The 24,331-nt window shown below is 43.9% G+C and overlaps 1 non-coding gene across 1 annotated transcript; it reads right to left on the reverse strand.

Annotated features, from left to right (window-relative positions):
* Nucleotides 1–2,205: 2,205 nt before the first annotated feature.
* LOC136540975 (small nucleolar RNA R71) lies at nt 2,206–2,312 on the reverse strand. The gene has a single exon (XR_010780092.1). It is a non-coding gene; the product is annotated as a small nucleolar RNA R71 (small nucleolar RNA).
* Between the last annotated feature and the right edge of the window lie 22,019 nt (nt 2,313–24,331).

Below are 24,331 nucleotides of genomic sequence, written 5' to 3' on the forward strand. Positions count from 1 at the left end.
AACTTTAGCCATAGCTTCTAGACCCTACGACGAGGACCAGAAGAGGGAGAAAGGGGTCAGAGGTGGATGGGTTGTGGCTAGCCATGGGCAAGCTTGAGCTTGGCGGCACACCACAACCATGGTGGCGACGGCGATGATGACACGAAATGTGGCCTTACCCTTGCTCGAACGGCGATGCTAGTGACTCGGTGAGGTGGAGCACATCAAAGTGGAGCTATGGGCGAGATGGATTGGATAGTGGTGCAGTGTGGTTGGCATGCGAGCACGGCGGAGCTTGGCAATGGCGACGGTGGCACTCGGCTTTACTGCTGTGTGCGCGAGAGCGACCGAGGCAGAGCAAGAGCGAGTGAGGGCAGGGACACATGATGGCCTCTTCAGCGTATGCCCCGCTATGATGCGGCCCAGCCCTGGCATGTGCATGCCCTGCGGCGGCCACGACATGTGGCCAGTCGGCCACTGCTGCTGCTTGATCAGCCAGTTTTAGATCGACTGACAGCGCATTTCACACCATCATTACACCTAATCCGTCGTGATTTAGCAAAAACATCTTTAATAGAAGTTGTAGTTCTATGTGAGTACTAAAACTTTACTTTAAGAAGCATTGCCAAATTCTCAATGGTTTTCAAAATGCAAAGCTCCAAAGTGTGCTACTTTGAAACTATAATCAGCTAATGACTTAGAAAAATTTTCTAAGTTTGAAAACAGCATTTCATTGCTACTTGTGGGCTCTATTTGACCATACTAGGCACTGAATTAGCTCATGACCCTCAAATAAAGTTTGTTAGCCATGTCAAGAAATACAACTTTTATTAAGGGTGCACTGCCATGCAAACACTCTATGCTATAGTTCAACTTTGGTCAAAGTAGGATCATGAAAATGACATGAGTAAACTAGGATTTAGAAGCAAAATTGGCCCATGTCATGAATACAAACATTGTTCCATTTACCATTCTAGATGTGTCTCAGGTGTTTTTGTGACCTCACAACCATTCCTCACATTGGTCACACATGATCACAAGCATATGCATGTATATAAGCAACATTACATGTGATAAAGAGAAGGTGAATGAAATGAAACTTCATATGCTCATGCTCACGAATGCTTGGATGATGCTTATGCTCATGAAATGCAAGTGGCAAATGCAATGCTTAACACTAGGGTGTGACATTTATCCTTGAGGTTGGCCTAAGTGTGTCTCCACTATCCTGAATATACCATGTTTACCCATGTTATAAACTTTGATTCACTTTTCAAGCATCTTGTTCATATCTATACTAGAATCTTTACACCATGCCTTCCTTTGGGAAAATATAAATAATGATACCTTGAATACTTTCAGGTGAAATGCTACAACAATAGATCCGTGCACTTGCGAATATTGTTTCTGTAATCGTTAAGAACTATCGTGTTAGTGTTTCTTAGCGGCGTTGCTAAGGTTTACTAAATCTTAGTAATGGTGCTAAGAAATACCAACAGGCATTTCTAGCACCATTGCCATGGATGGATTCTATCTCCATACTTGGTGATTGCCGCTAAGAAATGACAACAAGCATTTCTGGCGCCATTGCTGAGGAAGGCATTGGTTAAAAAGAATCTAGTAGGACATGATCATGATCATATGCATGAATGGTAGACATAGTTTATGCAAGCTAACTCTGCTTGTTTTCTCCTATTGTGGATGAAAACAAGATAGTGTATGATGGGTTACAACATGCTAGATAACTACATAGAGAACCCCACAACACTCCTAAGGAAGAATTGGTCTCCTACCGCTTCTTCTTCTATCACTCCGCCGGCAGTTGAATCAGTCACCCAAGCACCATCCACTCCTACCGCTATGGCCTAGAAGCCACTCCATGAGTTCTCCATCCTTTTCATTGCCAACAAGCACATTGGGCCCACTATCAACATAGGTGACAAGAACTTTGAGCTCCGCACCGGGCTGATCATGATGATGTAGGCAAACTTGTTTTCTGCGTTGCCTAGCGAGAACACAAACGCACACCTTTAGCACTTCCTTGAGTTGTGTGACACCATTGTTATCAAGGATGTTGCACCAGACATCATCAGGCTTTGTTTGTTCCCCTTCTCCCTCATGGGGAAGGCAAAGCAGTGGTTCTACAAGGACAAGGAAGCGATTAGCACATGGAGCAAGTGCTCCATGGCATTCCTCGTGAAATCCTTCCCCATGGGCAAAACCAATACCCTGAGGGGAAGAGTTTTGAATTTCCATCAGAATACCATGGAGTCCATTCTTGAGGCATAGGAGAGGCTACAAGAATACATCCAAGCTTGCCCACACCACGGGATTGAAAATTGGCTTGTCCTCCAAAACTTCTATGATGGGCTAACACCCATGTCGAAGGGGCACATAGATGCCACTACTGGAGGCGCCTTTCTCTTCCTCACCATCGATGGAGCTACGTCTCTCATCAAAAAGATGGTGTCCAATCAAAGCTGGGGGAAGAGACAACGAATAAACAACAAAAAGGCATGCATACCATGAAGGAGGTGGATATGCTTGCTGCAAAAATGGACATTATTGAAAAGACTGGACAAAAGGGCCCACGAGAAGGAAGCCATGAAGGCCACTATCTAGGCCATGGACTCACATATGACATGAGAGGTAATGGAGATGGGGATCCCGATCTTCTGTCAGGTGATGGTAACTATCATTGTGGCGGAGAATGACACACCAATCCGGCTTCAGATCGAAAGATCAAACCCTACAATCTTAGCACCACAGCACCTTTGGTTATCAACCAAGTCATGGACCAGGTTGACCTCACCAAGAAGGCTAATCCTTGCCTGCGCAACAAAGAACACAAGCAAGAACAAGAAAGAACCAACCAAATTGCAGATGAATGATTATCTCATAAAGTTGGGGTCTCACAAACCGATGAACGGCGAAACTGTTCTTGACAGAATAATCTAAGCAAAACCCAAAACCTAATGACGGTGGTGGCGTATGATTATAAAGGTCTTAGGGTCGTTGCCTACCCTAGACGCGCCCCCTAATGGGCCCAAACATGATACACGGTCCAACGGACCAAAAGAAGGTGTCATAGCACCCTAGTAGATTTTGGATGCTGACTTGTTTCAACGATTCCTGTTTATTCCGAAGAGGTTTTTGAAACAACCCCGATCTCCACGAAGGGAAATCCACAGAGTCAAAGTGTAATAAGACCGTTGTAGATCATATTACCTAAATTCTAGTCGAATATCATATCCATACAACGATAATATCAGAGTACAAATAGTGCAGAATACATAAATTATTACATCACCGCATTAGCGGAATCAAAAGTAGCATTCATTCAGAATAGCTTGAAGATAAGATCGCCAAACTCGAGCGTAGGCATGAAACCCCCAACTATCAAACTCCTCGGAGCTATACTCCTCAGCAGAACCTGTGTGCCAAAATTTATCAGTACGATTTGTACTGGCCACTCCCAACCCTATGAGCATTGCTTTGTGGAAATTGGATGTAAATTGGATGTAATCAAGAGGAACCTATAAGGCTAGGGTTTCCTATGCATTAGTAAATCAAGTATATAATAATAGTTGGTCAAGTTTTAACTCCATTCACACACCCATTCCACCCCCTTCCCCTTCCAGAGCCAGGAACAATAACCACCATCCCCACACCATCATCATACCACAGCCATACCATCGCTCAGTCGATAGGCCAACTCCCTCTCGGCACTGTCTCAAGGCCCGTAGCCCCTGGCTACATCCGAACACTCATTCCCAGGGTAGAAAAGAAGGACTCATCTCTCTATCTAGTTTAACCGAAACCCAGGAAAGGTCCATAGCCGACCAGTCGGCATATGTATCGATCGATCAACCATACACTCTACAGAGGTTTTACATAACCACAAGATCCGCCTTCCTCGCTGACCGTCGTCAACTGGGCTGATTACGGCCACTTGCTAGCCTAGGATAATGCCACTCTACCATTTAGCCCTGGTACACCCCAAGTCCGGTTTGGAGTGGCTGAAACTATGAGTCATGAGCCAGGTCCACAAGGTCTCCATGAAGTCTTGGAAGGGTGTGGGGGAAATCCTCCGCACCCCGTACCTTCCTCACACTATCTGCTATCAACCTAGCAGTAGTGGCAATATCCTACCAAGTAGTCCAGCCGTCCCGCACCATATAGGGCGAGTGGTACGTAAGGCTTCCCGGTGAGTCTGAGTACTAGTAAGTCCTTAGGTTTGACCAAGTTAGAATGTCTTCATTAGGGTTTCCATTTACTGTGCCACCACAGCACCTCCATCCTAGGCTCCTCCCATCATAGGATCACACCCAAGGCCACCTCATTTACCATTTACCCACCATAGGTATCCATTCTAGGGGTGCCCAGGTAGCACCCCACGGCAAGACTTGCCCTAGGCTCGTCGTATACTCCAACTTGGTCGACACAACCCTCACCCTCCACGCACCCAAGTCACACTCGTAGCACTCTCCCCATGGTCTAGATAACACCAGTTTCCACCATGCATCATTATAGTGCAAGTGTAGTAGAAGTAGTAAGCAATGAAATATCATAGCAAGCGTGTGACTAGCCTAATAGCAGGGTGAGCAGGGGTAAGGTTGCGTCAAGGTATAGGCCATCAAGAAAACATACTACCATGCAAGTCCTACCACAATGTGATCATGGCAATAAAGTAAGCACTAGCATTTCTATTTTAGCTATGCGTAATAGGTGCTACGAGATTGGGTGGGATGTGGCACCTTCAGTGTAGTCGTCTCCATACTCCTCACGGTACTCATAATCCTCGTCCGTCTGGTTCTCCTCCGAGTCTGCAAATGACCGCATTATAGTCACGTTAGCGACGTCTATAGAATAGCACAAAGAAGCAATGAAAATTCAAAAGAGCCAAATGCACTCAAACATGGGTCCATTGCGTAGAGCTTGATTTTAGATGAATTTTGGTCCTAGTTTCGTATTTTTCCAAGGTCGTATGAATTAGTTATGAATTTCCAAAGATTAAATCTATTTCTGAAAATGGAAAAAGGCTGAATTAATCTTGGGCTGACACGTGTCATGCTGGGGTTGGTCCACGTGGCTTGCTGACGTTAACATCACAATTCCGAGCTAACTGGTGGGGTCCGGATGACGTCAGCATGACATCATCAACGTCATGCTCACCGACAGGTGGGGCCAGAGGCTATTGAGTCACTAACAGGTGGGTCCGGTCAAAGTCAACGATGAGTCAACAGTCAACGTCTTCGGTCAATGGTCAGGGTCACTGACACATGGGGTCAGGGCTGCTGACGTCATCAGCTGATGTCAGCGTGACATCAGCATGACATCACCTTAGCTGTGCTAGCTTCTGACATGTGGGTCCCGCGTGACGTTATCACGATGCCAGCATGACGTCATCATCTGACGTGTGGGTCCAGCAACACTGTGTTGCTAACATGTGGGGCCAGGTCAATGGTCAACATTGACTGGTCAACGGTCAATACGGGTTGGGTCCGAACTGGGCTCTGGTGGGCTCGGGTTGGGGCCGGTCTGGGCCGGGCTGACCCGGACACGTGGCATGCTGTGATGCTGCCACATCACGGTCATGGGCCTTTATTGGGCTTTGTCCACAGCATGGCTCACACCGTGTGGTTCACGGTGGACCAGCGCTCATGGTCCATAGACCTACGGCAGGGCACATGGTGGACCAAGTCCACCGCCTCTTCTCCTTGGCTTGGCTCATGTGCACCGAGCTCACGCTCGGGTGGTTGGTGAGGGGGGGTGTTCCCCTGTTTTCTTCCGCGGCGGTGCTCCCATCAACGGTGAGCGCTCAGTGAGCCCCCGTGGCAGTGCTGATGTCTGATTGGAGAGGGGAAAAGCTTCCTCGAGTCACGGTGACTATGTCTGTGGGGTCAAGGTGGTGGCCATGGCTTCCCATGGCGCTGGCCATGGAGATTAGCGGCTCAAGCTCCACTGGCGTGCAGGAAGGCGTGGGTGCTGCGGCATAGGCCATTTCTGTGGTGCGCGTGGGCGACACGGTGCTCCAGCGAGCATGTTGGGCAGGTTGAGAGGTCTTCCAGGGGCTCCGGTGACTTTGGCCATGGCGGCGGCCTTCCGAGCACAACGGCGGTGAGGTGCATGGGTCTCTACGTGGCTCCAGTGGGGTGGTCACAGCGTGCGTGTGGTTCCAGCGATCAAGACAGGCGAGATGAGGGAACACCAGGCGCTCCCAATGAACCTGTCCCCGGTGGAGTTGTCGCGGCGGCGGTGGTGCTCCGGCCATGGCGCGGTGTGGCCTCCGGGGTCCTCTGGTGGCCTACGCCTACCCATGATCGCGATTGTGGCATCTTCCATGGCGGGAAGAAACCAGCCAAGGTAGTGGCGTGACATCTACTATGGTGATGCGGCCGCAGTGGCTCCGCCATGGCCGTGCGCGTGTTCCTGGCATGCGCTCGTGCGTGCTCGTGTCCATGGGGCTTAGGAGAGGGTCTCAGTGGCATATGGCTCACCGTCGGTGTTGAGGGCGAGAGGATAGCGGCATAGGGAAAGGTTGTGGCCGTGTAGCTTTGGAGGTAGTGCCGTGTCGTCCGCTCTGGCTTGATCCGCGGCGGCGCTCCGAGCTCCGGCGTCTTTCCCCCCCTTCTTCCTCTTCTCCCTCTTCTCTCTTGGCTTGGGTGGATTGTGGATGGCCACCGAGGTGGCGGCGGGGCGATGGAACGAGCGCTAGGGCTCTAGGGCTGGGGCTTTTATAGCAGAGCTCGGCCATGGAGCCCGGCGTTTGACGGCTGGAGATTGAGGGGGATCAGAGGCATGCATCCCATCCGACGGCCATGCATGGTTGCGTGGGCGCGGCGCAAGGGGGGGGGCAAGGCCATGCCCTGGGCGTGACCCCCTGGCCCACCCTGCCATTGCTGTCGGGGCTCTATCGCGCGGTGGTCGTGCATGGCGTGGAGAAGAAGAATAGTAGGGCTGACTTGCGGGGTCCAACGGCAGCGGCTGCAAGCGGAGGCAGGGAGACACGCGGGCATGGGTGTCGTGTGACTGACACGCGGGGTCCAGCGGCAGCGGCAGCGAGCAAAGGCGAGGAGCGCGCGGGCGTTGCTGGGCCACGAGCTGGGCCGCGTGCACACTGGTGCTGGCTGGGCTGAGCTGCCTGGGCTTTCGAGGCCTTCTCCTCTTCTCTTTTCTTTTCTATTTTTCATTTCATCTCCATTGTTTAAATTTAAATTTGGTTTTGGTTTTTGAATTCAAAAATTGGTGCACCAAATTCATTAGGGTTTTAGATATGTGACCCACAACTTCCTTAAATATGTATATTAGGAATTTATTTAGCCATTTTGTATAACAAGAGTAGGTGTAGTTTTGTTATACAAAAATATGGGTAGTTTTCACTTAAACCTTTGATTTGATTTCTTTTGGTTTGTTACTTTAAAAGGGGTCGTTAGGCATTACATGAGACAAATGAAAAGTCCAACTCACAAAATGTATGCAACACTTATTTGTTAGAGATTAAATATTCATAATCAACAAATGACATGCTTATGTGATGACTTGGGTTGGGTTACTTCTAATGCAACTCTTAGGTTAGGTTCCTATACATGACACTCATCATCTCATGGGATTTTCAAAAAAAAATTTGTAGTTGGTATTTTTGGTGTGTGGATTTCTGGGTTGTTACAGTTTTGATGTGAAACCACTTGGATTTGCTTCCTTATCAAATTAGCTTTCCATCCATATGTGGATCATCGAAAACGGAGTCTGGATGCGTCCTGGGTGGCCAGTTTAAGGAAGACTGGTCCTGGAGGCCGAGGCAGACTCAAATTCATGTTGGACTAGGCCTCTGGCTTGTGTTGGACGTCCTTGCTGGTCATCATCACCTCCACCACTTCCTCTAAGTCCTTCATGACCCTCTCCAATGTTCCTAAGCAAGATAACATCATTAGGTAGTAGTCTATTCTCAAAAGTATAAAAAGGATCGCTTAAGAATGAGCTCACCTCTAAATTGAGTTGATGCATTCGAGCTCAGGTCATTGGACCTTGCATAATGGTTGGAGGATCAGTAGGTGCATCTAAAAGAGTGATGTCCTCATCATACTCCCCCTCTTGAATTGGAGTCATCCTCGACTCAAGCTCATCTTCTTCTCCCAAATAAGGTTTCAAATCTATAATGTTAAAGGTGGGACTAACCCCGAACTCAGGTGGCAACTTAAGTTTGTATGCATTATCATTTATTTTCTCAGTAATCTTATAAGGACCTGCTGCTCTTGGCATTAATTTAGACTTACATAGCTCAGGAAATCTATCTTTTCTCAAATGTAACCAAACCAAATCACCAGGTTCAAGTTTAATCTCTTTTCTACCTTTACTACCAACAATTCTATACTTTTCATTCATTCTTTCAATATTTGCTTTAGTTGTTTCATGCAACTTACGAATAAAATCAGCACGCTCTCTAGCATCACTATGTATTCTCTTAGTGGTAGGTAAAGGCAAAAGATCAATAGGAGCACGGGGGTTAAAACCATACACTACCTGAAAAGGACTTACCTTGGTGGTGGAATGTTCCGCCCTGTTATATGCAAACTCCACATGTGGCAAACACTCTTCCCACATCTTCAAATTGCGCTTTAAAATGGCTCTCAATATGGTAGACAATGTTCAATTCACATCCTCAGTTTGTCCATCAGTTTGGGGATGATATGTTGTAGAAAACAGTAGCTTGGTCCCCAATTTATTCCACAACGTGCGCCAAAAATGACTCAAGAATTTTGCGTCACGATCTGAAACAATAGTAGAAGGCATACCATGCAAGCGAATGATTTCTTGAAAGAAAAGGTTAGCAATATGAACAGCATTGTCGCTCTTATGACAAGGAATAAAATGTGCCATCTTAGAAAAACGATCAACCACCATAAAAATACTATCCCTCCCCCTCTTAGTCCTTGGCAAACCCAACACAAAATCCATAGATATATCAGCCCAAGGAGTAGAAGGAACAGGAAGAGGCATATACAAACCATGTGGGTTCAACCGTGACTTAGCTTTTTGACATGTGGCACACTGAGCCACGTACCGCTCTACATCTTGCCTCATCCTTGGCCAAAAGAAGTGTGTGGACAGCACCTCCTCCGTCTTCTTGGCACCAAAATGTCCCATCAATCCACCGCCATATGCCTCCTGCAACAACAAAAGACGAACAGAACCAACTGAAATGCATAGGCGGTTAGATCTAAACAAAAACTCATCATTGATCATAAACTTATTCCATGTACATCCCTCTCTACAATTAAGAAACACATCCTTAAAATCAAGATCAAGCGCATATTGTTCTTTTATTGAGTGAAGACCAAAAATCCGACAATCAAGTTGGGACAGCAATGTATATCTTCTAGACAAAGCATCAGCAATCACATTATCCTTCTCTTTCTTGTGTTTGATAATATAAGGAAAAGATTCAATAAATTCAACCCATTTAGTATGCCTACGATTTAGATTATTTTGAGAGCGAAGATACTTAAGCGATTCATGATCAGAATGAAAAACAAATTCTTTAGGCCACAAATAATGATGCCACGTCTCTAAAGAACGAACAAGTGCATACAATTCTTTATCATATGTGGAATAATTAAGAACAGGACCGTGCAATTTTTCACTAAAATAAGCAACAGGTTTACCATCTTGCATCAAAACACCACCAATGCCAACTCCACTAGCATCACATTCTAGCTCAAAAGTCTTACCAAAATTTGGAAGTTGCAGTAATGGTGCGTGTGTGAGCTTGTCCTTCAAAGTGTCAAAGGACTCCTCTTGTGCCTCTCCCCAATGAAACACCACCCCTTTCTTCGTCAACTCATGCAATGGGGCAGCAATGGTACTAAAATCTTTGACGAAGCGGTAGTAGAATCCTACAAGACCAAGAAAACTCCTCACCTGTGTGACGGTTTGGGGAACCGGCCAGCTCTTTATGGCTTCAATTTTCATCTCATCCACCTCAATTCCCTATGGAGTTACAATATAGCCAAGAAAAGGAACTCAATCCATACAAAAGATGCACTTCTCAAGGTTACCAATAAACGTGCGTCACATAAAGCATTAAAAACAATACATAATTGATCCATATGTTCATTAAAAGACTTGCTGTAAATCAATATATCATCAAAGTAAACTACCACAAAATGACCAATAAAAGCTCTTAAAACCTCATTCATTAAGCGCATGAAAGTGCTAGGTGCATTTGTCAAACCAAAAGGCATTACTAACCACTCATACAACCCGAATTTGGTTTTGAATGCAGTTTTCCATTCATCTCCAAGTTTCATTCTAATTTGGTGGTAGCCACATCGCAAGTCAATCTTAGTGAAAATTATAGAACCACACAACTCATCAAGCATGTCGTCTAGCCTAGGAATAGGATGACAATACCGAATAGTAATATTATTGATGGCTCTACAATCAACACACATATGCTAAGTTCCATCTTTCTTAGAAACCAAAAGTACAGGAACAACACAAGGACTAAGGCTTTCATGTATATACCCATGGTCCAAAAGATCTTGGACTCGCCATTGAATTTCCTTAGTCTCCTCAAGATTGGTTCGATAGGCAGCTCGATTGGGCAAGGTCGCTCCTAGAATCAAATTGATTTGATGCTCTATCCCTCTCATAGGTGGCAGCCCTAGGGGTATCTCAGCTAGAAAAATGTCCTCATACTCTTGCAAAAGGTTAGTGATAGCAGGAGGTACCAAACTAACAATATCATCAAGCGAAAACATAGCTCGTTTGCATACCAAAGCATAGCAAATATCATCATCAAAAATTTCAGCAAAGTCACATTTTGTTGCAAGCATAACACCACCCTTCAATTTAATCTCCTCAGCCTTAGAAATAGATGTAGACTTATCCTTTTTAGGTGGGAAAATAGAATTAGCAACTTGCTGATTTTTAGATTGAACATCATTGAAACTAGCAGCGCGTTCTCTATTAGCTTGTACAATTTGAGCAGGGGTCAAAGGTACCAAAGTAATTTTCATTCCTTTATGCACAAAAGTGTATTTATTACTTCTACCATGGTGTGTAGCATCATTATCATGTTCCCAAGGATGACCTAATAAGAGTGAACAAGCTTGCATAGGTACCACATCACAATCAATAGAATCAGCATAAGAACCAATGGAAAATAAAACTCTACAAGTTTGTGTTACCTTTGCTTTACCAGAATCATTTAGCCATTGAATATGGTATGGACGTGGGTGTGGGCGTGTGGTCAAGCCAAGCTTCTTGACCAAATCAGAACTCACCAAATTGTTGCAGCTACCTCCATCAATAATGACACGTGCTCGATGGTCGCTGATGACAAAGAAAATCTAGAACAAGTTATGGCGTTGTAGCTTCTCAGGTTGCTAGACTTGTGAGCTGAGCACCCACTGTACAATCATGCTCCTATAGGACGCTGTGGCCTCGTCACCAAGGACTTCAACATTGTCCTCATCTGCATCTTGGTCTTCTTCATCCCCAATGTTAGAGGTGCTGATGTAACCATCTTCTGTAGCAATATATGCCCGCTGACTTGGATAGTCCTTCTGCACATGGCCAATGCCATGGCAGTGGTGGCACTAAATACCCGAAGTGCGTTCCATCGATGCAACAGATGAGGAACTCTTGGTAGGCACCTGCAAAGAATTTTTACCTAAATCTAAAGGTCATGCGGGAGGTGCCTTAGGTGTAGCGGAAACTCCAGAGGTTGTTGATCGCTTGCTCGCTGGTGGAGGCATCCAAAAAGTGGTTGGCTTGGTTAGCCCTGACGATGGTGCCGAGCATGGCGTGTATGTGCTGGTGCTGACCTTGCTCTTGCCCTGCTATTCACGCCCCTGCAATTCCTTTTTTGCAAGCATAGCAAACTGAAACAACTAGTTGACAGAGTTAAATTCTTTATAATCAACAATGTCCTGAATCTCACACCTCAAACCCGAATAAAAATGACAAATGGCATCTTCATTTCCCTCCACAACTCTACAGCACACATTCCCTTTTGGAGCTCACCATAGTAATCCTGTACAGATTTATCTCCTTGTTCTAAACACATCAATTTCTTATGCAAGTCTCTATGATAAGAAGGAGGAACAAAATGATCATGCATAGTAATTGAGACAGGGATCCTGATCTTCCATTAGGTGATGGTAACTATCGTTGTGGCGGAGAATGACACAACGATCCGACTTCAGATCGAAAGATCAACCCTACAATCTTAGCACCATAGCTCCTCTGGTTATCAACCGAGTCACGGGCTAGGTTGACCTCACCAAGATGGCTAATCCCTGCCTGCGCAACGAAGAACATAAGTAAGAACAAGAAAGAATGCAACCAAATTGCAGATGAATGATTAAACTCACAAAGTTGGGGTCTCACAAACCGATGAACGGTGAAACTGTTCTTGATAGATTAATCTAAGCAAAACCCAAAACCTAATGACAGCGGTGGCGTTTTATTATAAAGGTCTTAGGGTCGTCGCCTACCCTAGACGCACCCCCTAATGGACCCAAACATGATACATGGTCCAATAGACCAAAAGAAGGTGTCGCAGCACCCTTGCAGATTCTGTATGTAGACTTGTTTCGATGATTCCTGTTGATTCCGAAGAGGTTTTGATGTGAAACCACTTGGATTGGCTTCCTTATCAAATTAGATTTCCATCCATATATGGATCATTGAAAACAGAGTCCAAATGTGTCCTGGGTGACCAGTTTAAGGCAGACTGGTCCTGGAGGCCGAGGCAGACTCGAATTCTTGTTGGACTAGGCCTCCGACTTGTGTTGGACGTCCTTGCTGGTCATCAGACTCAAATTCTTGTTGGACTGGGCCTCCAACTTGTGTTGGACATCCTTGCTGGTCATCATCACCACCACCACTTCCTCTAAGTCCTTCATGACCCTCTCCAATGTTCCTAAGCAAGATAACATCATTAGGTAGTAGTCTATTCTCAAAAGTATGAAAAGTATCGCTTAAGAACGAGCTCACCTCTAAATTGAGTTGTCGCTTTTGAGCCCGGGTCATTGGACCTTGCATGACGGTTGGAGGATCAGTAGGTACCTCTAAAGAAGTGATGTCCTCATCAATAACTACCTTAAGTTCTTCCCACGTACTAGGTAAAGCATTCTGTGCAGCTAGCCCATTCCATCAAATAATGGCAAAATCCTTAAACTCACTAGTAGCTTGTCTAACTCTATGCTGCTCAGGTACAAGGTGGGCACTAAACTTTTGTTCTATCATCATCTCCCAATCAAGATATCCCTCAGCATCATAATGACCCGAAAAAGATGGTATTGTGAACTTAATTTTAGCATAAGGATCATCGGGCACACGGTGATTATTACCTTGACGGTGGTGGTGGACACCACCCACACCTATCGTGTTGCGGCGAAGACATTGTCATAATCTCTCTTGTTGGAAAGCTGCTCGACCTGTGTTCCTGTTGGCATCATACACCGTGTCTTGACCATCGGTGTTGCTGCCAGAGACATCGTTGTTGCCCGCCACAAAGGTTTCCAACTCAGTAACCTTGTCGGTTAGCGTGGAAATTCGCTTGTCCAATCTCTCCATGCTATTGCCAATGTTGAGTTCAATGAGTGCATAAGTGACGGCCTTCCTAACGGCCTCATTCATCCTTTTTTGGGCATCCTCTACAACAGCTTGTAGTTGCTCTTGACTAACACACTCGTTGAAACCCTTAGGATTGTTATCTCTAGTCTGTTCACCTCCTGCCATTGAAAACACAAAAATAGGAACAAATAGGTGAAAGTTATCCCTACCAAATGACTACGTGGTTGTAGTGATCTCACTTTTCACAGCAAGTGGAAGCGTCTTACCAAGCTCTTACAAAGTTCTTACCAACACAAGCAGTGGGTGGTACAATCGGCAGCTGGTTCGTGATACCTATGAGGCAGTGGTACCGAGATTGCAAGGCCCTTTGTCTATACTGATCTGAAGAGTTTGTGGAGCTTGGAGGGCACACAAAGAGTAATATGTATATCTGGCACACAAGTCAGTAACAGAAAGTAATGTTGAATTATAATCCAAAGTACTTGTTCTCGTTGCTGGTCTAAAATGTTCCAAGTACTAGGTGTGTGACAAAAGTATGGTGGATAGCAAGGTGACAGGTGTGTGAAAAACAAGTATGGTGGATGGAAACAGCAACACAAACAAGGTACCAGACAGCACACGCTAACACAGCTCACTTTGGTCTTCTCTATATGCTCCTCTAGATATTGTTCCTCTTTTGCCCCTCTCTTTTTTTCTATTTTTTGGGCTGTCATTGTTTTTTTGGGAAATTTTGACTTTTTTATTTTATTTTATTTTGATATTTTTCCTTTACTTAGGTGCACAAAAAAGTAACCACAGAAAATATGAGCTCAAACAAGTGAAATTTTCTTTTACTGAGGATCTTGTGACCACTTTTTGACCAATCTAAAATTTTCCAACCCCAGCAAAGTAGGGGATGGATGGATCCAAAAAAATTTTCTGATCGATTTTGATATATGGAACGTCAAAATCGGAGTTCGTATGTGAAAACTAGACCAATTTTAAGAATTGACTCCGAATTAGAGGACAAACCGGGAACAATGTGCATAAAATTGGTCACAACAGCAAAGATTTGATGGAAACTGTAACAGAACTGACCAATTTATAAGAGCACAAGTACGAAAGCAATCACCGGAGTGATCAAACCGTCATACTTGAACCCATATAAACTCGGTAGTCAACTGAAACCACGAAGGATTTCAAACCAACTTGTATACGACCAAGATCATAGTAATTCAACATAACAAGCCACATGTTACATCCATTTCATAAGTAATTCATAAGTACCACATACATCAGAGTACACATAGTTATTACAAAACGAGTTCACAAATAGCGGAAGCAAAGTAGTTTGACACCATCACACACACTTAGTTCAAATACAAGCCAGTTCCATAGTCATATCTAGCAAAAGCAGTAAGATAAGATAACATAGATGATCATGCCCATGATCTAGTCTTCATCCCTCGTAGGGTGGAGACAATACTTGCAGTAGCCGTTATAGAGCACGTCATCTACAACAAGGGGGAATAAACCCTGAGTACGAGAAGGTACTCAGCTAGACTTACCCGTCGTAAACCAGAAATAAATGACACCATGGAGTATGCAAGGCTTTATCAGTGGATCTTGCTTGACAACCATTTTGCATAAAAGCTTTAGTGATAAGAGAACATAATTTGATTTATGAGTAAGCAGCAATTTAACAATATTAACCTATCCACTAGATTAGCACCTGTACTAGAGCAAGCAATAGATTAACTCCAAACATTAGTAACCATATCCGGTATAATGTTGTATCATCATCATCATCGATTTAACCATTAAGTTCACTTAAGTGCATCTACGTTACCGCTGCTCAGTCAAGTTCTCACTATCCGGGAGAGATGGCGATTCGAATCGATTCCTATCTAGCTGGAGGGGTATTCCTAACACAAACACAGGCATACCTCGCGAAGGTAGCCTTAGGTCACCTTTGGTACATCTTAGGAATCGCGGCTCCGAGCAGCGCCGCACCCTTAGGGAGTCCACTCTGCCAGGTGGTCAATCTAACTGTGGACTTACGCCAATAGCTCCCCGCACATCCTTGCTACCGCCAGGGTGCACACTTTCACTTCTCAGTCTTCCAGCCTGAGTTGAGCTACTCGGCTTCGCGGTCGGAATGAGTTATCTGGACAACTAAGTGATAGGCATGCATTCAACATAACATGAGGATGTACAGCGAATCGGTCCTTAACCGACACAGACAGGGACAGATCCACACCCAAGACCTCCTTGCCTTGTTGCTTCTCTATCGACCTCCCGCTCGGTCACAATTCATTATTAACACATGGTTATTCTCCACGATAGCAATTATAGCCAACCGTGACCAGACATTTTCCTAATATGCAGGTGACAAGAAATCACCTGACTCTTACTGGTCTAAGCATGGCTAAGCTTTGATTCGCTCCTGGACCTAAATAGGATTCAGGGTATGTATACTGGCCAAGGAATAGATATATGCAAGAAGTGTTCGCATCCAATTCCTATCACTTAATGCATCAATAAATAAAGATACCCAAAGTAACCATTTTTAAAACATAGGAGACTTAGAATGCTCCGGGGCTTGCCTTTCAGAAAAGATGAAGGTTGGTGATCGGGGCACTCAAGAACTTCTTCGTTGCCTCCTTCTTCGAGGGCCTGCACCTCCTGCTACTGAGCTTGCTGCGGCTCCTCCGGAAGTACTGGCTCGAATTCCAGAAGCGTAACTCCCTCCGGAACACCTATTGCATGCATATGCATAGTAAGAATCGTGCATGCACAAGAGATGGAAGATGATGATGAAATGTATAGCCATGTATGAATGGACGCATGAAAGACATAATGATGCAAGATTAACATTGATTTTTACCGAGTAGGTGCATATCTCTTTTAGAAAACAAGAACGGCACACTCACCAAGTTCTAACAACCTAAGATAAAGTTGTTCATCTTCTGTAAGAGGTCTAGCACCTGCAACTATAATTTATCGTAATTAGCCTAGCATCTAAATCATCACATCCACTCATATAAAGCAAACAAGTCAGTCACTGCACTCAACAGTTTTCAGGCTGCAAACAGCAGCTACAAGTTTGATCCATAACTGGAGTTCTACAGATCCAAATACCATGATTTAAGACTTTATGGAAAGCTTATAAAATTACCTACAACTCTTATTTAATCACCAAAAGCCGAATCACAATCTATCATAGCCAAAATAGTAAATCTATGCTTTGCTGTCCAGAATTACATAACGGGAGAAAATAATTATTAACTTATGTTTCATACATATAATTGGACAAGACCAACTTTACTAACTCATCACACATATCAAAATAATACCAGAAAGTAGGGTGTTCACCACCAAATCCTTTCTTTTAATGCTTTTCTTAATTTATTTAATTAATCAGGGGAAATGGTAACCATATATGAAAACTCTAACATTAAATCTACAAAAATTACAGTAGGTACTACATGCTCTAAGTATACTACCATAAAAATTTCACACCATTTGAGTAAGTATAACAGCCTACATAAAAATGATAAGGCATAATGGCTTGAAATGAAATAATTAGGAAACCTTAGTGAAAAGTGTCAAGCAATAGATTTCATATTTTTCCTAGCATACTTAAGGTACTAGGATGCTACCCACCAAATTTCAGGGTCATAGGATTCCTAGATAATTTATGAAAATTCACACAAGTATCAACCAATGGTAAAAGAAAAATCTATAACTCAAAAACCATACATGCAATGACTCTCAAATTTTTACCAGAGCTTCTACTAAGCAAGAATAGCTTACCCACAAAATTTCATAATTTTTGGATCAAAGAAACTCAAGATATAATTTAAACAAGTTTGCATGTATTTAAAAACACATTTTAAGTTCCTATTTAAGTCATCCAAAATTTCTACAACAAGTGCTCATGTCCTATTTTTCTTAAATACTATACTTCATTGTTACTCTACCAAAATTTGCCTCACTCCATTTGGATCTACCACTTAGGAGATACAAAAATCACAAAATAGCATAAAAATCTGCATTTAAACTCAAATCTAAAACTCTATGAGCCATTGACAGGCGGGTCCCGTGGGGTCAATGGACCCACCGGCCAGTCGCAGCCGAAGCAGGGGAGGTCGTTGACTGGCCACCGCTCGATGACGGTGAGGATTCCTGCGAAGGGGGTGGCACCAACATGCTCAGCACACTGCCCCACATCGATGGGAGTAGAAAACGGACCCCTAGCTACAGAGGAGGAGGTCACCGTCGGCAATGGTGGTTGCGGCGGTGCTGCGCAAGGTACGCCGGCCAACTCCGGGCATGGCGGTTCGACCTAAGCTAGGCGTGAGCATCAGGAGTACGTAGAGAAAATGAGGGATGGGAGAGAAAGGAGGGAGAGAGCTCCGGTGGTGGTTGGCCACGATGGGCTCACCACCGACTCCAGCGGCAATGGAGGAGCGCTACGGAGAAGGAGAAGAACAGCATCCACCTTGACTCTCTGGCTCAGTGGCGAGGTGGGCGAGCTCCAGAGGAAGAAGATGGAGTCATGTGCTAGCTGGAGGGAGCACAGACACGATAGTGAGCGAGCTGGGCGACGGCATGCTCTCGGCAATGACGACGAAGGCGTTGCGCTGCTGTGACGAGCGAAGGAGGCGAAGGAAAACGAAAATAAACTTGAGGGCCGGTCGGGCAGACGGACATAGTTCAAGCAGTGGCCAGCAGTGCCAGGACAGCCGCGGCACGTGGCCTACACAGCCAGGCGGCCGATGATGAGTGTCCTCCACGCAGCGTTCTTTCTCTGTTGCCGGTTGGAACTGTAGACACCGATTCAGTTACATAGGTGCCGACTGACAGCAAAACTTGTCGACCATAGATCTCTCAAACCGTGGCGATCCAGGTTAAGTCGTAGTTAACAAAGTTGGAGACCTATGTGAGTACTACAAGTTTTCTAATTGGAGCTTGAGCTGGTTTGGCTTGGTTAGTGAGATACAGTGCTCCAAACTAGGGTACATGAAACTAAAATCCAGTAAAACACTTAGAAAATTTTTCAATTATTGAAACAGCTTTCAATTCTGACTTGTGGGTCCTTTTCGAACATGTTGTGCACATTTTCATGAGTTGCTCCCAAACAAAGTTTGTTCCTTATAAAATTGCTACAACTTTGCTTTAGGTTGCTCAGACATGCAAACATTCTAAGTTGTACTTCTTAAACAGTCAAACTTAGGAGCTCTAGTGTTCTACAATGGTCAAACCATGACTTGGAAGTGTAATTAGGTAAGATGATCAACATGAACATTGTTGCTAAAGACATTCTAAGTGTAGCTAAGTTGCTTAAGGGGACATTTGGCACACATTTGCATAGACCACACATGAGCACACCCAAATGCTAGTATAACACCAAGCAGTTCAAATAGAAACACACATGAAATGATAACATTCATAATGGTATGATGCTTATGAATGGGATGATGATGCTATGCTCATGCTCAAGTGATGCAAGTGTTTTAGTGCAACCATAACACTGGGGTGTTATAGCCCTCCCCCCTTATAAAAATCTCGCCCCGAGATTTGAAAAGCATACCATTTTGAATAAAAGGTAGGGTATACATCCTTCAAATAATCTTCCCACTCCCACATTGCATCGCTCTCACTACCCTGGTTACTCCACGTAACCTTGTAGAACTTAACCACATGGTTCTAGGTTACTCTTTCTCTCATGTCGATAACCCGCACTGGTCTTTCTTCATAGGATAGATCTGATTTCAACTTGACATCTCGAAGTGAAACTCTTTCTTCGGGAACACGGAGACATTTCTTCAATTGAGATACATGAAAAACATTGAAGATAGCTCTCATCTCATAAGGTACCTCTATCTTGTAAGCTACATTCCCACTCTTCTCTATGATCGGATATGGACCTACATACCTAGGTGCAAGCTTTCTCTTTACTCTGAATCGCTGCACACCTTTCATCGGTGATACCTTCAGATAAACGTGATCACCCACTTCAAACTCAATGGGCTTCCTTCTTTTATCCGCATAGCTTTTCTACCTAGCTTGAGCGGCTTTCATATGTTTTTGGATAGTACGGACTTGTTGTTCAGCCTCTTCGACAAAATCAATGCCATAGTACCTCCTTTCTCTAGATTCAACCCAGTTCAAAGGAGTTCTACACTTGCGACCATACAACGCTTCGAACGGGGCCATCTTGATACTTTCTTGATAACTATTATTATAGGAAAATTCAGCCAAGGGTAACCACTTATCCCATGAACCTTTGGAGGATATGACGCAAGCTCTTAACATGTCTTCCAATATTTGATTCACCCGCTCCGTCTGTCCAGAGGTTTGCAGATGATAAGCAGAACTTCTAACTAAGTTGGTCCCTATCATCTTATGCAATTGTTCCCAAAAACGAGCGATGAACTGAGGTCCTCTATCAGATATAATGGTTCTAGGAACACCATGGAGATGTACTATCTGGTTAAAATATAGCTCAGCATAGTCACTTGGTCGATAGTCAACTCTAACTGGTATGAAATGAGCAGACTTTGTTAAACGATCCACTATTACCCATATGGAATTAAAATTCTTTTGAGTAGGGGGAAGTCCAACAATAAAATCCATACTAATCTCTTCCCACTTCCATCCTGGTATAGACAATGGTTGGAGAAGTCCAGCAGGCTTCATGTGAATTGCTTTGACTCTACAACAATTATCGCACCTTGCAACATAAGCTGCGATTTCTTTCTTCATCTTTGTCCACCAAAAGTGAGATTTCAAATCTTGATACATTTTGCTACTTCCCAGGTGGATAGATAACTTGGATGAGTGAGCTTCTTCTAAGATTTAGTTTCTAAGCTCTTTGTCCTTTGGTACTACCAGTCTATCCTTAAACCATAGAACACCCTTCTCATCAATGTGAAAGTGTTTTGTCTCTTGTTCCTTCATCTTTCTTTTGATGTGGAACACATCCACATCGGTTTTTTGAAACTCGATGATTTTACTTTCTAGAGAGCAACTAAGGGTAATACTGTGCAACACAGCAGGATGTAACAGATGTGCCAAATGATAATCTGCTTCCAAGAGAGAATTACAGTGAGATTTCCTACTCAAGGCATCAGCAACAACATTTGCTTTACCCGGATAATAATGAACTTCTAAGTTATAATCCTTAATCAACTCTAGCCATCTTCTCTATCTCATGTTCAATTCTGGTTGAGTGAAGATATACTTGAGACTTTTATGATCGGTATAAATATGGCACACGTTACCGAGCAGGTAATGCCTCCAAATCTTCAAAGCATGAACAACCGCAGCTAACTCAAGATCATGAGTTGGATAATTAGCTTCGTGCTTCCTTAGCTGACGTGAGGCATAGGCGATAACTCGGCCTTCCTGCATAAGGACACATCCTAAACCGGTACCTGATGCATCACAAAACACATCAAAAGGTTTCTCGATGTCAGGTTGTGCCAACACAGGAGCTGATGTCAACAAGGTCCTCAAAGTGCAAAAAGCAGTCTCACACTCTGGAGTCCAAACAAACTTTACATCTTTTTGAAGTAACCTAGTCATGGGCTTGGCTACCTTAGAGAAATCTGGGATGAATCGATGATAATATCCAGCTAAACCAAGGAAACTTCTGATCTCATGTACTGACGTTGGTGCTTTCCAATTCATGACTTCTTGCACCTTAGACGGATCAACTGAAATCCCTTCATCGGACAACACATGACCCAAGAAAGGTACTTTCTTAAGCCAAAACTCACATTTACTGAACTTGGCATAAAGCTTATGCTCTCATAGCCTGGATAAAACAACTCTCAGATGCTCAGCATGTTCTTTAGCATTTACAGAAAAGATCAAGATGTCATCAATGAAGACAACTACAGATTTGTCCAGTTCTTCCATGAACACATAATTCATCAGATATACGAAGTATGCAGGAGCATTGGTCAGGCCAAAAGACATAACCAGATACTCATACAATAAATAGAGGCGTAATAATTCACCCTCCTAACATCGCCATAACTTTACTCCGCACATTCATGCGATGCATACGCTCACATGCCAAATTTTTGGTCAACTTCAAAACTGGACTTCGATTTAAAGCTCACATCCAAATGGAACCAACATGCCAGTTTTAGAGATTTCATCTAAGTATAACAAAGCTTCTCCGTGTATCCTACTGAATGTAACACCATCCACAATAGGGTTGGGGTGCCAAACACATGAAGGAATGTGCTGCTCCAGGGTGGTAGTGCTAGTGCGGCCATCAGTCGTAGCATTGCAACTTGGGTGTGAGAGGATTACCTTGCAGGATGAGAAAAGTATAATGGAATACTTGAAGATAAGGGAGGGAGTGATGCAAAAATGTAATGGCATGAGTAAACATGATGCATGCACGTTCCGTATGTCCTCACGAATCTTAAGAAAATTTAACATTCTAGCGACATAGATGGTGGCATACATACGTTCTCTCATATACGTATCTAGTCGAGCTACACGTTGCGTTGTTAGTGTACCTGCAAAAAATTTCATTGCAGCCCATCCCAACAAAAGAAATAAGTACGCAATGAAAGCAGTAAACTAAGATACTCTCCATATATACATCCCCAGATATATATACTTCGGTATCCAAAGCTACCCGATTGATACACCCACAATTAAGTACCTTCATATGTGCATGTGTGCAACATGTAAACATTCCGGTAACCATAACTAACTCTCCCCTAGACCAACAATTGGACGGTCATGCTCTCACAGCTCACTTTACCTGGGCATAGAGGCAATTGATCCATACATTACCACCCAAGCGGATGGCATCCATACAATAGCACGCTGTATGGACGACGAAATAAAATGCAAGCAATTTCCCCCCAAAAGTCATTACTTAAATAAGCCACCTGAAAGTCCTTATTTGGGCATAGAGGATATGACAACTGGCATACTTAGCAAAAATTTCAGATTTGAACACCTATATATAGATAGCTATAAGATGTCAAAACTAATTTTTGCAAACAAAAGCTTTTGTTTTAAATACACATATGACATGTTTAATGTTGAATCTAGCTCTGATGCCAGCTGTAACAGAAGTGACCAATTTATAAGAGCACAAGTACGAAAGCAATCACCGGAGTGATCAAACCGTCATACTTGAACCCATATAAACTTGGTAGTCAACTGAAACCACGAAGGATTTCAAACCAACTTGTATACAACCAAGATCACAGTAATTCAACATAACAAGCCACATGTTACATCCATTTCATAAGTAGTTCATAAGTACCACATACATCAGAGTACACATAGTTATTACAAAACGAGTTCACAAATAGCGGAAGCAAAGTAGTTTGACACCATCACACACACTTAGTTCAAATACAAGCCAGTTCCATAGTCATATCTAGTAAAAGCAGTAAGATAAGATAACATAGATGATCATGCCCATGATCTAGTCTTCATCCCCCATAGGGTGAAGACAATACTTGCAGTAGCCGTTATAGAGCACGTCATCTGCAACAAGGGGGAATAAACCCTGAGTAAGAGAAGGTACTCAGCTAGACTTACCCATCGTAAACCAGAAATAAATGACACCAAGGAGTATGCAAGGCTTTATCGGTGGATCTTGCTTGACAACCATTTTGCATAAAAGCTTTAGTGATAAGAGAACATAATTTGATTTATGAGTAAGCAGCAATTTAACAATATTAACCTATCCACTAGATTAGCGCCTGTACTAGAGCAAGCAATTGATTAACTCCAAACATTAGTAACCATATCCGGTATAATGTTGTATCATCATCATCGATTTAACCATCAAGTTCACTTAAGTGCATCTACGTTGCCGCTGCTCAGTCAAGTTCTCACTATCTAGGAGAGACAGTGATTCGAATCGATTCTTATCTAGCTGGAGGGGTATTCCTAACACAAACCCAGGCATACCTCGTGAAGGCAGCCTTAGGTCACCTTTGGTACATCTCAAGAATCGCGGCTCCGAGTAGCATCGCACCCTCAGGGACTCCACTCTGCCAAGTGGTCAATCTCACCATGGACTTACGCCAATAGCTCCCCACACATCCTTGCTACCGCTAGGGTGTGCACTTTCACTTCTCGGTCTTCCGGCCTGAGTTGAGCTACTCGGCTTCGCGGTCGGAACGAGTTATCCGGCCAACTAAGTGATAGGCATGCGTTCAACATGACATGAGGACGTACATCGAATCGGTCCTTAACCGACATAGACGGGGATAGATCCACACCAAAGACCTCCTTGCCTTGTTGCTTCTCTATCGACCTCCCGCCCGGTCACAATTCATTATTAACACATGGTTATTCTCCACGATAGCAATTATAGCCAACCGTGACCAGACATTTTCCTAATATGCAGGTGACAGGAAATCACCAGACTCTTACCGGTCTAAGCATGGCTAAGCTTTGATTCGCTCCTGGACCTAAATAGGATTCAGGGTACATATACTGGCCAAGGAATAGATATATATGCAAGAAGTGTTCGCATCCAATTCCTATCACTTAATGCATCAATAAATAAAGATACTCAAAGTAACCATTTTTAAAACATAGGAGACTTAGAATGCTTCGGGGCTTGCCTTTCAGAAAAGATGAAGGTTGGTGATCGGGGCACTCAAGAACTTCTTCGTTGCCTCCTTCTTCGGGGCCTGCACCTCCTGCTACTGAGCTTGCTGCGGCTCCTCTGGAAGTATTGGTTCGAATTCCAGAAGCGTAACTCCCTCCGGAACACCTATTGCAT

Source organism: Miscanthus floridulus, chromosome 2 (assembly GCF_019320115.1).
Source record: "Miscanthus floridulus cultivar M001 chromosome 2, ASM1932011v1, whole genome shotgun sequence".
Taxonomy (NCBI): Eukaryota; Viridiplantae; Streptophyta; class Magnoliopsida; order Poales; family Poaceae; genus Miscanthus; species Miscanthus floridulus.